The sequence below is a fragment of the Salminus brasiliensis genome, chromosome 1, assembly GCF_030463535.1.
Source record: "Salminus brasiliensis chromosome 1, fSalBra1.hap2, whole genome shotgun sequence".
Lineage (NCBI taxonomy): Eukaryota > Metazoa > Chordata > Actinopteri > Characiformes > Bryconidae > Salminus > Salminus brasiliensis.
This window is the reverse complement of record NC_132878.1, coordinates 10570533-10584007: the sequence shown is the minus strand read 5'-3', so window position 1 is coordinate 10584007 and position 13475 is coordinate 10570533. Positions and strand designations below refer to the sequence as shown.

Here is a 13475-nt window from a genome sequence, read left to right as displayed (position 1 = left end):
TTCTCGGGAATGAGGTGGGGTGGGGAGCGTTCAACATCCTGACCTTACTACACACATGACCATGCTCCAAAATCTAGTAGAAAGCCTTCCCTGGACAGCAGATACAGTTTCTCCAACAAAAGCAGGATAAACTCTGGAATGTGGAGGCTTCAACAGTAAAAGTGCAGTTCATGTAAATTCCACTAGAACTCAGCTACTCCATGTAATGAGTAGAAATCATTTCAAAATCATTTCATTCCTAAGAGTAACTCTGCCTTCTTACAATATAGCAGACTTAAAATCAAATCAGGTTACAATATTATTAGCCATTATTAGCACAGGGAAGACTAACTGTTGGATTTAGTCAAGTCAAGTCAGATTTATTTGTATAGCGCTTTTTACAACTGTTGTCATCACAAACCAGCTTTACATAATTAGTAATTAATAAAAGACAGAGACAAAGAAAAAATAACACAAGACATGAAGGATCAAAGACCCTTGTCTGATGACTCCAGCAGGTCTGACTATAACAGCCTAATTAAAAGGAGAGAGCCAGAAGGTAACACAGACATGGGAGCACCCTAAAAACGCCAGCATCTATCTGCTCCACCGTCAACAAACCTGAGTGATTGCGTGTAAGCAGCGAGACGACAGCTCAAACATCTCAGTGTACTACAATTCCCTGTGTCCGCGGACCACTGGTCCTGCAACCTTTATCTAAGAAAAGCTAAACCAAACAGGTGAGTTTTCAGCCTAGATTTAAAGATTGAGACTGTGTCTGAGTCCCGAACATCATCTGGAAGGTTATTCCAGAGTTGGGGGGCTTTATAAGAAAAGGCTCTTCCCCCTGCTGAGGTTTTCTGACACTGGAGATGGAAAGACAGCTGAGGTTTTAGACACTGGAGATGGAAAGACAGCTGAGGTTTTAGACACTGGAGATGAAAAGACAGTTTAAAGGAGAAAAATAAGATGTTTTGGGATGCGCGGAGCTACACGTCCTACTGCAACCAGCCAGCAAAGGCATTAGACCTGTGGTTGCTTCACTTTTGAGAGACATTGCTCTGCCCATGTTTTCTACAGTCACTTGTTGCGACTAAACTTCCAAAAATATGGCATTATTACTCAAGACTAGTAAAATTTCACCACATGAGTGTGCTCATCGTGAAACATTCACATCATCCTCATCATAGGATCATCCTCATGTGCTCCCGCTGCTCATTTCATTCTTTTCAGATTATTTTCCTTCTTTTGTTGTTTAATGGGTGACAATAGCCTGCCTCAACATCCTGTAATTGGTTCGAAAGTCTGAAACAGCCAAAAAAACAGTTTACATCTCTCATGGTCAGACCAAATTATGCTCCTTTGGTCCAGACCTTGATCCGAGGCACTTCACACACATCTGCTAATTTAGTTTGGGCCAAACTGAAAAGTCTGAAGGTCCAGGCCAAACAAGGTATGTGTGAACGCAACCACTGCAACCATTCACCCGAAGGCAAAATTGACCAATACTACAGCTAAACTACACCAAGCAAGCACGACCATTAATCAAACAGATGTTCTGCAAGTTACGATAACGACAATATCTACGCCAAAGGTGACTTCGACCCCCTCCACTGCACATACACACCTAACATTAGGACACGCATTGGGCTTTTCTAGCTTGCTTTAGATTCCTCTGGCAGTACATGCGCCGTCTCTCTGCAGGGCATGGTTTACATTCCCCCAGTCACACCCTCTACAGTGGGAAGCAGGTTGATGCACGCATATCCTCAGCTGACTGTGCCCTGAATTATACTGACAGTAGACTGACCGCAGGCGGCCACGCCCCCCTCTGCTGAAGTGTACGTTCCTGCTGAAGTTTAAGCCTCAACTACCACTCACACGTTACTCATTGGAGCAAATATGGAGAAGTGTGGTTTCAAAGGCAGGTCAGATTAGCCTTCATTTAAAAGCTGCAGAGCAGCTGGCCAGAGCAAACAAAGTCTTCACTGGCAAGCAAATTCAATAAACCTGTGTCTCTAAATTACTGTCAGAATCGGGGTGAGCTTGTTTTCTCAATGTTGTTTCTCCAAAACTGAAGGAAAAGAAAAGAAAACAGCATTTTACCTTAAAATAAACAGCTTCAGAATAATGCTGATGCTCCATTGACCTGTAATAAGGAGAATAGCATCCCTATCGTTGCTACTCCTGGCTCAGCGCGCTGCTAACTGCATCGGCATATTAGTGTAAAATCCTATACTAATCTATATTACTCTACCAGTCCACATCTTACTTCACTTTCCACTTGTCCAGGAATGCATCAGTGAAAGGAGTCTTTTAGGGGTGGCTCAAAATGTGAATACCACTTCCTGACTGCAGGGGAAGTCCAGGAACACTTATTTTCTGTCTGTAATTTGTTTGGTCAAATATTTCCCCTTTTTCTCCCAATTTGAAACTTTTCAAACTGCCAAGCAGCCGACATGCTTCGAGGAAAGCGCCAGCTTAGCCATGCTAGCTAACAGATGCCTGTGCCGACAACATCGCCTTAAGATTTAAGAGTGATGAGGAGAGGGGCAGCGTGGCTCAGTATTGGAGCTTTCGACCCCCGGCCCATAATGGAAGCACATTAGACCGCTGAGCCACTCAGAGACCCCGCCTAATGCCGCGTTAAGTTTAAGGTACTATAATGTAGGCAGATGTTACTGCACATCACTCTTGACCATGTCTGTAGGCCCATAAAAAAAACCAGCTGGTGTTTTCAAATAAAAAATACCCTTTCTAGTTTCACTGCTGCTGGTAGCATTGGTGCCTTCAAAACGCTGGAAAGCAGGAGTCAGGAATTTAATAGCCCACATGCTTTTGTAGTTCTGTCACTGATTAACCATTGGTTTGATATTAAGTCACTTTACATGGTTATGATATGAGGCACAGACGATTACACATTAAACAGTTCAGCTTGCAGAGAATTCAAGTGATACAACTTATCAACCAATCCAGCCATGTGCCAAATGCAAGGTTCAACGGTGCCGCATGGCAGTCTTTTAAAGGGCCACTAGTTCATGGACAAATGGAGAACATCTGTTGTTAATGCAGAATGATTTTCAGTAGCAAACACTGAAATAGCAACCCTTTCCACACGCCGGACTGATCAGAAAGCTGCAGTTCATCGTGCGTAGGCGTTCTTCAGAAACTGCAGCGTTGCAGAGACGGACAAAATAACATCAAACGTGGCGAGTGGGTCACTTTCAACTTCCCTATATTAAAAAAATTAAGAGTTTCACTTCTGGTTTCTTTTGAAGGTGTGCTTATGCAGGGGCCGAGATGATGTTCACAGTTGACAGGCTAAAGCCGCCCCCCTGCAGTTGTTTACCAGCTCTTGTGAATGGCACAGGTCAGGTCTCAAAGTTCAAGGCACCATAAAAATGCTTGATAAAACCACTCACGAGCGCTTTGCAGCCATTTAAGGCTAACGTTGCTTCCCCTTATCATGCACGAGATATGCAGGAAAAGACCTTTAGCAGTCTAAACAGATGCTGTGGAATGCAGGGGATGGTAGCTGCAGCCTTTTATTTTTCTGTGTTGTTAGAAAACAGTTACTGATTAAATAATTACAGTCGAGCGTTCATTATAAGTGCATCTGCAATTCAGCTCCACCAAGAGGATGTTCACGTGCATTTGACTGGTCTGTGCATGCTCTCTCTCTGCATGCATGCTGAAGGAGTACATTTAGATATATAGTTGTAAGAAAAACTTTGTGGACACCCCAATCTATTCAATGCATTCAGCTACTTTAGCTACTAAGCTACTAAGTTTAATGTGCAAATGCACACATTCACACAGCTTGTCTAGTCCCACTCTACTCTCTGAAGCAGATGAACATGAATTTATTAGCACCATGCCTAACACCAGGTGTGGGCTAGAGGGATAGAAAGCACCCCAGCATTGAGCTGTGGAGCAGTGGAACTGTGTTCTCTGGAATGATGGATGGTGCTCCATCCAGTACCTTTAGGATGGGTTGGGGAGTTGGGGAGTATGAGTTATTCAGAGTTAAACACTCTTGTTGCTGAATGCAATCAAATCCTCACAGCAGTGTTCCAAACTCTAGTCGAAAGAATTCTTCTTTGGACAGTAGAGACAGTTACTCCAACAAAAGCAGGATCACCTCTTTTAATACCCTTGATTTTAAAAGAAACAATAAATTAGCAGGTGTCCCAATACTTTTGTCCATATTCTGTACTTTATACTGGATTAAACTATTAAATAGTAATTCTAGCACATGCCAACATTTGGACACTTAGTTTGGACATCACTGAACCTAATTAACTCGTCAGCTCTTAACTGACTCATAAGGACTCGTTAGGCTAGACTTCCAGTGCAGAATACATTCTCTGCAGGGTGCTGAGGATCGTAAAGCGAAATTAACGCCCACAAAGCAGGGAAAGGCTCGGAAACTGCCACAGTCACGGTGAGTCAAGGCAAGATCTAAAAAGAAAAAAAAAAAAAAAAAAAACTCTCGGATGGAACCATAAAGGTAAAAAGGTTGACAAAAGGTACAGCAGAAAGACTGCAGGAAGATGTAGCACACACATGAATGGTGGTGCACTGTTCTACTGTGCAGCATTGCTTGCTCAAACATGATCTGCATGGAAGCATTATCAGAAAGAAACCTTACTTGCAACCTCATATCCAACCTCTAGCCAACATCCAAGTATTCAAGAAACATCTAAACAAGTTACAAGTGCTGTGGCCTGTGGATTCTTTTGCCTTAATGTAACAGATCTGACTTTTCAGGACCGTGTGGATGCGTCAAATCCAACCTTTGTACAAATCAGATATTGTGACCTTTCATATGTGGCCCTAGATTGGATGCATATCTGATTTGTGGGCATGCAACATAGATGTAAATGTTCCCCACTAGTACGTCAACCCTCCTCAGCTGGCAGCATATACAGCAAGCTGATTGAAATTGGTGGTGAAGGACCTGCGTTGACTTCTAGAAGCAATTTTCATCCATAAACTGTGAAGCACGGTAGTCCTTGTCCGTCAGTTTCCTCTTTCGGCCACAAATCTAACGAGAACGTCCAGTAGACTGGGATTTCTGCCACTGCTGGTAGACCCATATGACCATATGCTCTGATACACCTGCAAATTCAGCTACTTCCTTCACACTATGGCCTTTTTGGCCAATCCTTAACCTCTTCTTTCTGACCCATTTTCCACACACTGAACGAGGCATTCACTGCACAGTACTTATTCTCCTCAATCTATGAATCCAGTCACACACCCTGCAGGTATTTATAGCCCAATCATCCTCATGCAACACCATCTGCAGGAGCTTGATGTTACTGCCACTTTAAACACGCAATATCTTTAAATAGTTTTCTGTCGCGAATGTGTTTATTTTCTTTTTAATAAATAAATAAATAAATAAACAAAATATGTCATTAGGCCAAGATTGACCAAACCTTCCCATGCAACTGTATGTTACGTCCCTATACTTCCAAGGAAAACTGCCAAGGATTTCCTTAGACATAGCTTTCTTGCACCAACATGTCATTCATTACTCATAGGACAATCTCACACCGAAATCTAAGCAATGGGTGCACAGCAATCTTGCACAACCCAAGCATCATTCCCATTAATGTGTCAGTAGAGTCCTTGTTTCCTCCGGCACTGCTAACTACAGACATCAGTGTTTCAGATCGCTTCATGCTTAGGGAATCTGCTTTTACCTAGAAGGCTCCATCATGGCAGCACTATGGGATGTGTGAGGAAGCAGAAATGATAGGGAGGTGTGATTTCTTTCTTCTTTTGCTTTTCTTTTTTTTTTTTTTTTTGGTGTCAAATGGCACCAAAAAAGAAAGAGCCAAACTAGGGTTTCACTGTTAGAAGGACCTTCAATGCAACCTAATCTGCAAAATAACAGAACTGGTTCTCTAACTTTCAAACAACCCAATGCCTACCCTGACGTTTTTTGGGGACATTCTGGCAAGTTTCTGACACCTCTGCTGACGCTGCATGCTAAGGTCACCATGTTAAACCACCGCAGCTTTTAAAAATTAAATAAATTCAAGAGCTGTGTGATCTAGCGTTTCAGCATCGCCATCGCAATGTGCAGATGTGCAATGGTCACGTCACAGGACGTGCAATGTGAAAATCTCTCTGACATGTCATGCTCCAACTTTTTTGCTGCTTGATACAAAAGGAAAATTGACATTCTTCTCATTTTCCATGATAAATCTACCAGAACAGCACTGGGTAATATGACCATCAAACCTTCACCAATAAATATCATGATTAATTGAACATTTGATTAACAAGCTGCTCAGTTGGCTGTGTTTTTGAGCCCTCCTCCAAGATGCTTCCATGTAACAGATTAGATGGGGCGGAGTCACGTGACTACACTCGCAGTACACACATGAACACACAGTGGGAAAAATATTAATAAAATGAAATAACTGACACCAATTCCATTAATTAGAAGTTCTGAACATCAGTTTTGTGATTATTTTTACCCAATATTGTTTATTTGGCTCCATATGGAAACATGGAGTATATTATTCATATCATAACATGTTGGGTCATTTACATCTGGTGAAACTAACTGTATTTTTAAATGTTGCGGTGCATGATCACAGAAAAAATGTCAGTTTGTCCCCCAACATTGTGAACATGCTAGGAGGAGAACACCAGTGCATTCGTTTTTACATTAGCGATCAGACACTGCATTTCTCAGCTCTGTCTTGATGGCCAAAATAAATATATATATATATGGTTGTGGCGGTGAGGAGGCAGGAGAGCTGTGCGTCAGCCCCCATGGGACCACACCCACTGCACTGATGCCACTCACCTGGGGGCGATCAGGGAAACAAGCCCCAGATGGCACATTTAAGGGCCAGTTCAGCCCTCACCCAGAAGAAGAGCAAGCACGATGGTGGGCATGAGGGTAGAGAGAGAGTGGTAGAGCCCCACTTTAGCCTGTAGTTATGTTCCTTCGGATTCTTTGGGTGCTGGGGGAGGGTTTTGGTTTAATAGAGGTGGTTTGTGGGTCACTTGAACCTTACGTCTGTGTCTGTGTTGTCTCTGAACTTAGCTACCTTCCCTGAGGGACCTGCCACAAGGTACATTCATTAAATTTGAACTGCGATTTTATCCGGCCCATAACTAAACCCACAAATCAGATTAGATGAAGAAAGCAAACTTTTCTTAAGGAATTTGCTCGTTTGGCTGAGCCAGAGCTTTCCAATCCAGAGGGATTTTTCATAAAGCAATTTCTCAGTTAGCTGGATATCTTACAGAAAAGTGAAGACTGTCCAATAGGTACATACTTCCCTGGTTCCTTCCAACAGGGTTGCCATGTGCATTTAAATTAGGGATGCACAATCACATCAAAATCACACAAAATATCCATAGCTAGTTTGTATCCACTAGGATCCAAAAGATACGTCCAAGCTTAGATACTACTCAACATAAAAGTCCATATGGGACCACAATACTAAGCATTACACTACACCTTGCAGAAGTACTGGAAAAGGTGGGTCTTCACTCTGCGTGTGTAGACTGCAAGCAACTCTGCCGTTCGGACACCCAGGGCAAGTTCGTTCCACCACCATTCCACCAGGACAGAAAAAAGCCTGGACGCTTGTCTTCCGTAGATCTTAAGGGATGGCGGGTCAAGCTGAGCCATATTTGAAGCTCGAAAGGCTCTTGGAGCTTTTAACCATTGCCATGAAGTGCGGAGGGGCTGGTCCGTTCTTGGCTTTGTAGGCCAGAGTCAGGGTTTTGAATCGGGCAGCTACAGGAAGCCGGTGAAGAGAGCAAAGCAGAGGAGTTACATGGCTGAACTTTGGCATTTAAAGATTTTTTACATTTGACTGATATTTTCAGACATGATATCTGATGAGGTGTTTATTGTGCTCCAGAATAGCACTGTGTGTATGCGACACTGCATACAATTCATATACATGTTTCGGGGCCTTCTAAAGGAAGGTTCACGCCAAAACCTTCATACACGCTAGTGAAAGATAACACAGGGTTGGTGTGTTATTACTATGGAGACACCCAAACATATGCCTACGGACTGTGGAGGCCTAGATTCCGTCCGGTTCAAAAGCAAGTCATGAGGCTATTTAAAGTGTAGCCTGACCTGTAACATGATCATGGCCCATCAATTAGGCATTTCAACCCAGGCAGTGGTGCTTGGCAGGTTCCACTGCCCTGCCAGAGTAAATGGTAGAACAGAATGGGTGGATGCTGGTAGCTCTAGGCTTTTTAATCAGACTCACTAAACACACATTTTTTGTCACATATGAATTCTGAAAAACGTCTGGAGAATCAGGTTCCCCTTCTCACATGTGGAGCGTTTTGTTTACAGCATATCAAATATGGCAAACGAGACTCCGGATTCATCCATAATGAGGTCATCAACACTTTCCACTGTAATTCTCAGGAAAAGTGCCTGCTCTATTCACACATGGGCTCACTCTGACATTACCCGGACTTTGCACTAGGGGGGCTGGCAGGATAAAGTCCTGGTAATGTCCAGTACAACTAATTCGGATATTTGCGTTCACACAAACAGATCCTCCAGGTAAAACCTCTGAAAAAGTTCTGGTGTTAGAGTACATGTCCAAAAGGGGCTTATAAATGTGTTAAATAGGCCACATTAATAACATGGGATGCATTTTGCTCTGCACCAGTTCCATGTCTGTGGCAGTTTCAACAACTACAAAACAGTCTAAACTAGGGACAACATCAGAACCATATCAGCCTGGCCATATAATTCACTGAAGGACACCAGAGCGGTGCATCCGTCTAAGCATTGGCACCAGCATCAGGAGATCATGGGTTTGATTCCTCAGGCATTTTCAGGCACCCATAGCTGGAAGTTCTCTCTCTAAGTTGGTAGGATGGCCCACTCTGCATAATGCTGGCCAACACTGGTGCCTATTAGCTAAAGATAAAAAAAATAATAACTTGACAGTTGGTGTTCTCCTCCAAGCTTGTTGAGGCTCCATGACATTGCGTTAGCAGCTGTGTGAAAAGCTATGGTGGAACCTCCTGTGTGAGCTGGGCTACATCTATCCATGTCTATCCATGTGGATGTAGTTCCAATTTGCTCTTTTAATACATGGCTATATGTACAATACATATCAGCACCAGCCTACAATTTCCATATCAGTGCATCCTTAATCTACTATCCAATTTACTATATGTCCAAATGTTTGTGGACACCTCTTCTAACGAATGCATTCAGCTTCTTTAAGTGGCACCCATTGCTGACATAGATGTGCAAATACACACCCACAGATGTCTAGTCCTTGTAGAGAAGTATTGCCAATAGAATAGGACTCTATGGAGCAGATAAACATGAGCCTATTAACCCCATGCCTAATGCCAGGTGTGGGCTAGAGGGGTATAAACCCCCCCCCCAGCACTGAGCTGTGGAACTGTGTTCTCTGGAATGATGGATGGTGCTCCATCCAATTTTTTGGGGAGGAGTTGTGGAGTTGGGGAGGAGTTGTGGAGGTAGGGTGGGGTGGAGTGGTGATCATTCAATATCCTGAACTCACTAATGCTCTTGTGGCTGAATGCAATCAAATCCTCATAGCGGTGCTCCAAAATCTAGTAGAGACAAACACTCCAACAAAAGCAGGATAAACAATGCACATTTATGCTCAGTGACTCTGTGGTTAGTGGTTATCAAATCTGGAAAACACAACTAGCAAGTGGATTTCCCCATGCTGTCTTATGATCAACACTTTCCAAAACAGCCCTCGAACCATCTTAACTTCCTGGCAACAGCTGCAATCACCTGAGTCAAAAAAAACCCCCATCAAAACTGAGGGTTTTTCTTTTTGTTGTTTTTTTCTAGCACATTTCGTACACAGGCTGAGATTGAGAATATAACCTCAATTACGTTCAGTAAGAACACTCAACCATGGCTCTCCAGCTTTGTGAACACCTTTTTTTACTAGTAGGGAATCTTGGAGGACCCAATAAGACCTAACGATGGTAAACAAGAGACAGGATTTAAGTGCGGTTGAGCTTGTGTATTTGGTGGTCAGCACCAATCAGATTGCACAGTAGCAAATCCAGACGCCTTACATAACACAAGGGGATTGGACTGTTGGCTAATTTCTGACTGGCACAGCACAACAAGCGACCCTAATGTGTCTGAGATCATAAGCAGTAGAACAAAAACACAACTGTTAAGCTCCTTAAGCAGTAACTACACCCAAAACGAGCAGGATCCTCTGTATGCTCCTCTGTATGGCCCTGTATTTGTTCATGGGCTGCGCTGGGATGGGAGCCAGACAACTTAAAGCAGAGGTTCTCAGTAATTCTGCAGGACCCTGAGACATTGCTCCATCCCTATGCATTGCAGGTCAGGTCTGAGCAAGACTCTGGACTGTGTGGGGGTCTCCAACAACCAGTTTACCAGCTTAAAAACACTCGCTTAAAAGGAATGGTCCACTGGTTTTGCTCTTAACCCAAACACTCGACTGATGAAGGGTCTGAAGCGACTTGGGATGACGTAGGCTTCCATTACATCTGAGCTATGTTAAGTCTGGATGACTTCATTTGGAGTATATTAAGTAGTAGGGGACATTGCTGCAGGCCCACCTTTACTTTTGGCTTGACGCTGGTTGTGGAGGGCCCCTTGCTCTGCAGATTTTGGGCTCCTAACACACTTGATCCAGCACGTCACGGCTCAGCTTCCCATAAGCATCTGAAGATCACGGTCAACTTGACAGGTAGAGAGAGTGTGTTTAGTGTGACCATTAAAACTAATCGCTGTGCCAAAGTGTCTCAAGTTGGCAGTGGCAGAAGAACACAAACACTAACCCAGGGTTCACCAGCCCTGCTCGGGATTTACCTTCCTGCAGGTTTTCTTTCCACCCTAAATTTTTTATATATCATGCTAGCATGTGCTTCCTCTGAGCCACATGAAGCAGCTCCACCACTTCTTTTCAAACTGCCGCTAATGCAACATCACTGGACAGCTGAAGACGCTTGGAGAAAATGAACTGTCAGTTCTGTTACATCTGCTAACAGACGACCACACTGGCTTGCAGTGAGCTGAGTGAGAGGAAAGGAAGAGCCTAGGCCATTCTACTCACCATCCTACTTCTATGGGATATCCAGAGACAGATGGCTGTGGCATCACTAGGGATTTAACCAGCGAGCTCCCGGTGATAGGACCAATGCTTAGACCACCAACCCAAATTATGTATATACATCTCAAGTCTCAAACAACATAGTACTATTCCTTGGAGTAATGAATGCACTACTAATGGCGATGCGCTTTTAGTTTAGGACATCTGAAGGAATCAATGACACGGCCCAGGTGCGGATGGAGTCTACAGGAAGGTACAGCTCCATATCTCTCTCTCTCACCTGTTCTGTAATGGACAGGCACTTGGCTTAGGATATCTGGCTTTAATCCGGCCTTAACACCTCCTAAGCTTTGTGAAACACCCCCTCACCATTCTGAAAAGCCCCTCTGGACACATAATGTTGTATAATAAAGTCATGGGAAACAGTGATGACGACGCAGAGTCGTCGGTGATAACGGCCTACCCAACCGCTGAAGGCGCTTGAAGGAGAACAGCCAATTCTGTTGACATCAGTTAACAAGACTCCCGCACTGGCTAGCTCTGCGCCGAGTAAGGAGATGAGAAGGTGGGCCATCCCAACCACCCAAGAGAGAAAGCTTCTGGGACTCTCAGCCACGGATGGCTGTGGCATCACCAGGAACCCAAGTAGTGATCTCTCAATGGCGGAGCCAATATGCTTAGACCTCCACCCCAAACCACATAGTACCATAGCATATAGCATAATAATAAATACACTGCTAATGGTGGTGACACTATTTAGTAAAGGACATCCGAGGGGCAACCAGGAGATGGATCAGGTGCGGTAGATCTCTGCATCTTCACTATTCCCATCCTGGACAGGCTTCTGGCTTATCAGGAGGACATCCTGCTTTGTGAAACACCCCCTACCTTTCTGTAATGCCCCTCTGGACCTGTAATGTTATGTAATCTAGTCGTGGGCATGCTATTCAGTGCAGGACATCTGATGAGATGGAACCATGAGATGGATCGGGTGGGGATGGATCTCTAAGGAGGTAGCAAGCTAGCTGGCTGGATCTCTACCTCTGAGCTGCCTGTTCTCACACTGCACACACTTTTGGCTTAAGTTATCTGACTTAACCCCCCTATGCTTTGTGAAGCACCCCATAGGCAGTGTGCAACACCACCTACCATCACCTACCTCTGGACATGTAACGTTACGTAATGTAGTCATGGGCAACAGCTGTTTGGGAAACAGTGATGACGAGCCCGACTGCGTTAATGGTTCACGTGAAACTCCCTAACTAACCGCTCTGCTGCAGCTGCGTTTGCTAACACACACACACATGCATGCACGCACGCACACACACACACACACACACACACACACACACACACACACACACACACATGCACACACGCACGCGCGCGCGCACACATGCACAATGTTGGAAACCGACAAAACCGAACCCTCAAGTTTCAACCGCGCGCCCCGAGGCTGCGGACAGCCCGCCGCGAAGCCCCCGAGCGACCCCCGCAGCTGACCGGAGCCGAAAAGAGAGGTTTAATGGCGTTACTCACTCAGAAAGACAGAAATCAGCTGATAGCAACCGTGACTCAGGAGACGCCACGACTTCCGCGTCCGCTCGCCGACGGCCCCCGAGCGACGACCAATCCGGAGCCACCTTCACCCGCCCGCTCGACCAATAGCCAGCCGAGGCGTTTGCTCCCATAACGTCATCCGCTCGAGCTTTCGCGCCGGAGATGGGCAGAGTGCCGGAGAGCCGCGAACACGCCCACGCACCAACCAATCACAGCCAGGGACGAGCAGCGAGTGGGCGGGGATTCTAGATTATTGGCACGAAGCGGCCCAATAGAAAATCACAGCGCGGCACTAGAGGGTCACGTGGTCCGCTGCGTGGGGACTATAGGGTTTTAAAGGCGCGAGACGGAGAATCACGCAGCCAAGGAAGATTTGCGAGTAAAGTAAAGTTAAAGAAATGAAACCAGCGAGCCCGTTTCTCCGGTGTGAGATTAACAGTGACCGTGGATTCGGATTTGAATTCGGTTTTGTTAGGGAGTGGAGAAACTTAATCCGAGTTCAGACCCAGATAGCAAGAGGGAAGCGCGCGGCTTCTTCAGCTTCAGAAGAACAGCACGGTGATGCAGCGCTTCACTCTGCAAGAAAGACATATAGATATACCCAATCTAGTACAGCGTAAACAAGACATGTTGAACTGATTCTCTTAATTATTTAATTATTCTTGTTATTAGTTCAAATCATAAACCTGTGCACCTGCACTGGCATAAAGTCTGCAGGGTGCGCATCATATTAAGCCAGTGGATTCATGTAGGTTTGCTATCTGGAGTCAGCACAGGGCCAACATACTTATTTTGAAGTTTATAGTCAAAATACTTCTAAATAAGTGGGTCAGCATA

At 44.7% G+C, this 13475-nt stretch overlaps 1 protein-coding gene across 3 annotated transcripts in view; it reads right to left on the bottom strand.

Moving 5' to 3' along the window:
* mtmr4 (myotubularin related protein 4) overlaps window positions 1–12683 on the bottom strand; it is a 97237-nt gene extending 84554 nt beyond the window's left edge. The window contains exon 1 of one of the 3 annotated variants that reach the window (XM_072664736.1): window positions 12618–12683. The gene's annotated coding sequence lies outside the window, so the exon portion shown is untranslated. Of the gene's footprint in view, window positions 1–11081; window positions 11220–12617 lie in introns of those variants that run through there. The other 2 variants (XM_072664880.1, XM_072664954.1) reach the window with 2 other exon arrangements.
* Between the last annotated feature and the right edge of the window lie 792 nt (window positions 12684–13475).